Source organism: Bison bison, unplaced genomic scaffold, assembly GCF_000754665.1.
Source record: "Bison bison bison isolate TAMUID 2011002044 unplaced genomic scaffold, Bison_UMD1.0 scf7180017864255, whole genome shotgun sequence".
NCBI classification, from domain to species: Eukaryota; Metazoa; Chordata; class Mammalia; order Artiodactyla; family Bovidae; genus Bison; species Bison bison.
The window spans coordinates 1,775,745-1,779,850 of record NW_011494827.1 but is presented as its reverse complement, the minus strand read 5'-3'; the positions used below and the strand labels follow the sequence as shown (position 1 = coordinate 1,779,850).

At 51.6% G+C, this 4,106-nt stretch overlaps 1 protein-coding gene across 1 annotated transcript in view; it reads right to left on the bottom strand.

Moving 5' to 3' along the window:
- Positions 1-2,524: 2,524 nt before the first annotated feature.
- Positions 2,525-4,106, bottom strand: part of EVC (Ellis van Creveld syndrome) — a 104,283-nt gene continuing 102,701 nt past the window's right edge. Inside the window, exon 24 of the mRNA XM_010847795.1 lies at positions 2,525-4,101. The gene's annotated coding sequence lies outside the window, so the exon portion shown is untranslated. The remainder of the gene's footprint in view (positions 4,102-4,106) is intronic.

Sequence of the window (4,106 nt, the reverse complement as noted above, 5' to 3'; positions counted from 1 at the left end):
ATCTAAGGACTGCCTGCTTTGGGCTAGGCATCGGGCTGGTGGGGACAATGCAGTGGGTATATATTCGAGGGGGAAGGTCAGATATTATTACCCAAACTACACACCATGCCAATTGCTGTAAAGGAGGCATTTTGCAAGGAGCAGAGACATTATCTCCCACTCCTTGTGTCCCCATAGGAGAGGTGCCCACTCTCCAGGGGGGAAATATGGGGGCTCTCTTGGCCTCTTCCTCACTCATTCTCCCCCAGTGGAGGGCGAAACTACCTGATTTCTTCTCCGAACTGAGCGTGCTAACTGGCTCCCTTCCTCCATCCATGGAGATGACTGGCTTCAGGAAACAGACCCCTCAGATGTGAATTTAACCACAGTTAGTGATGTTCACCAGGTGACCCTGGGAGGCTGTGGACTCATCTGGGATCTGGGTTGGGCAGGTTGAGTTGTGTTGGGGATGGGCATATGTGCAGTGGAGGTGTTGCCAGCCATCCTGGCACAAACGGCCACTCCTGTGCCAACTCCCCTGCACTGTGACATGGAGCTCAGGCCGGGGGACCCAACACAAACGTGCCCCACAGCACCTGGCACCAGAAGTGCACCCAGACAGGAAGTGTGCCCAGCAAGGAGGAGAGGCGAGTGTTGCAGAGCCAGAGACTGGTCCACGGACATCTCTCAGCTGGCAGATGCAGCAGTAAGTGGAGCAACATTAGAACAAAGAATTATAGGAGTGGTTAGGCAATTCATTGACCTAAAAAATTACTATTTTTTTTTTTTGTATTTGTGATTTTGTGGAATTCATCAAGTTTTAAAAACATAATTTGTTCTGATCTCATTCTGAATATATATTCACTCTTACTATCTTCTGTAATTTTATTGGCTTTTTTATGAAACTCCCAAATACACAAGTTCCAGACACACACCCCCCCCATCTCCCTACCCCATCCCTAATCCCTGCTAGATCTGGGTCCCCTTGCCAGTCTTCTTACTGTTGTGGGGGTGACCCCGTGGTAGAGGCTTGTGACTGGGGCCATGTCTGTGTCTATGGAAGGAAGGAGCGGGCAGGTTTAGTTCAGGGCAATGTAGGAACAGGTCTTTGTGGACATCGAGTCCCCAGTTTGGCTTCACCAATTACAAAGCTGATATGCAGATGTGTGTAGCTGCTTTGCCTCTATCGCAGCTGGTTCCAAACTTGGATGAGAAATACAGTGTTATCTACCATCCCCTCTCGCATCCCAGCAACAAAAAGCAGAGACAGTTCTTAAGAGCGAAAGAGGAGGGTCTGATATTGTCAAGGAGGGCAGGGGAAGCTCTTGGAAGTTGTGAGTGAGCCCTGTTGAGATGTCAGCATGGCTAGGAGCTAATGAGGCAAAGGGGATGGGAGGTGGAAGTGTTCCCGGCAGAATGTCATGTGGCAAGGCCATGTGGTAGGCGGGGGGTGAGGCCTGCATGAGGCCAAGAGAGGAGACAGACTGGATGCTGGGTGAGGCAAGGGCATCAGCTGGGCTGGAGGGGTGGCTAACACCAGACCTCACCAGACCCGTGGTCTATGTCAAAGACTGGTTTTTTTTTCTCCTAAGAGCAAGGGATCGCCACTGAAGAGCAGCAGTCAGATCTGTGTTTTAGGAAGTGTGGACAGATTAGAAAAGGGTGGTCCAGGGCAGAGGGAAGAGCAGGAGCAGTTAGGAGGCTTCTGTAACAGCAGCAAGATCAGCCCTAAGGTGATGAGAACAAGACAGACCCCAGGCTGGCTGGAGGAATCCTAGGAGTCTTGACCTTGTATATCCCTTGGCTTCATCCCAGCAACTCAGCTCAGAGAGGCTAAATTTGCACAAAATCCGCCAAACTTGTCATTATATTATCACTCATGAACCCCTTCCATTTCACCTCTTTCCATCTCTGTAACCACTCACATTCTGTAAGGACTGGGGACACAACCCAAACGGAGGGAGGGTGGCTGAGATGTGTCCCCTGGGGGCTTCTGGCCGCTCCTCTCTCCCCTGGCCCGGGGTGTGCTGTGTTCATGCAGCTCAGTGTCAGGCCTGAAAGCCCTCCTCCACACCTGGGTGTCCCACCTGCACCCACCATCGCCAAGGGTCCTGTGGCTTCCAGAGGCCCATGTTCCATTTTGATCACAGAGGCAATTCCATTATGAAAGACTCCCAGAGTCAATTTGGGATGTGATGAAAACAGACACAGCCCACAAGCCTTCATGGAGAGTAATGTGCCCCACACTGTGCCAAGCCGTCCAGCAGTCTGTGACATGTGACATATTCCCTTGGGCTAAGGAAGCTACATTTAAGCAAAATCATCACCCATGCAAGATCGGTGGAGGTTGGTTTGCTGCTCGTGACCTTCTGAGGGTTCTGGTGCTGCCAGGGCGTCTGCAGTTACCAAACCCTAGTCACCAAATCATTCCCAACATAGGAGGCATTTGCCTCCAGACTACCTCTGGGCACAAGACCCATGTGCCAAAAGCAATTTCTATGTAAACCAGGTTCTCAGAAGACTGCAGGAAGGAAGCCATCGCTTGTTACAAGACTGCAGAATAAGGTGATGTTTTATTTAGCCACAAGAGGGAGCTGCTGGTTAATTTTGGAACTCTACTGGATGCCCAGTCAGGATTTGAGGATGCTCTAATGGCAGATATCCTTAACAAATGATGCAACTAGCATGGATTCCCTCTTCTGTTAAGAAGCCACTCTTTCCTGACTAAGAGAGACTAACCTGGGTTTTAAGAAATATAGATTCAGACCACAGATGGTTGGTCCAGAAAATCCCTGAGACAGGAGCTCCTAGAACCTGAAGCCCACTGTGTACTGGGAATTCATGGAAATACTAAACTCTCATCCCACACACACATGGGCTGGCACCCTCTGCCTTAGGTCGGAGGATGATGCCCGCCCCCCAGCTCCCCAGGAAACATCTGGTGGTGTTTGGAGACACATTTTGTTGACACAGTTGGGAGTGTTCCTAGCATATTGTGGGTAGAGGCCACACGTGTGCTAAGTCTCTTCAGTCATGTTCCACTCTTTTGTGACTCTGTGGACCATGGCCTGCCATCCTCCTCTGACCATGGGATTCTCCAGGCGTGGGTTGCCATGCCCTTCTCCAGGGGATCTTCCTGACCCAGGGATTGAACCCGCATCTCTTAGGACTTCTGCATTGGCAGGTGGGTTCTTTGATGATGCTAAACATGCCATAATACACAAGATAGCCCCCATCCCCAAAGAATTTTCTCACCTCAAATGTCCCCAGTGCCAAGATGGAGAATCCCTGATTTCAATTAAAAGAGCAATTTTCTTTCCAGATGGGAATGGCCTCTCCTGGCAGTGGTTGGTCTGGAAGCTTCTGGATATTCCCAGCATCCTCTGGGAGAACCATTTCTCCTTAGGGGAGGGCAGCTGTCTAGCAGAAGGCCTCACGGTTCCCAGAGGAAGTCTTCAGGGTGGGCAAGGCCTCCCTACATGCATCTTCATTCACTTAGTCGTATCCAACTCTTTGCGACCCCATGGACTGTAGCCTGCCAGGCTCCTCTGTCCATGGGATTTTTTCCAGGCAAGAACATGGAGTGGGTTGCCATTTCCTACTCCAGGGCAGGGCCCCTACCTAGTGCTTTAAATGTCTCCAACAGAAGACACTGCTGCAGCTGTCATTACGCCTCTATGGGTCCTTGAGTCCCTGGGGTGGGTGAGGACAGGCCCACAGGCTAGGGGTTCCATGGTCTATGTCATGAGACCTGAGACTCAGATCCTCTTATGGAGACCAGGCCAGAGCTGCTGGCTGAGCCAAAGAAGGGACTGGGTCCTGATGAGAATCCGGGTTGGCCAGTGGTCACGGTGCATGGGACAGAGAGAGTGGTGGTGATGAAGATGCAGGAGAAAAGCCCTCGGACCCAGAAAACACCAGCAACACCTGCTTCACCAGCAGCAGAACTCCACGAGGCGGCTAGAGAGCAGAGGGCCCCGAGGCGGGACTGAGGCCACCCAGCCTGGCAAGGGCAGGCCTGGAGGGCATCAGCACTTGGCGGAATGGGAGGTTAGAGAGGGTCATGAAGGAAGGGCTCCCTAAGGAACCAAGCCGTGTCTCAAAGCCGAGGAGACGCAAAAACTTGA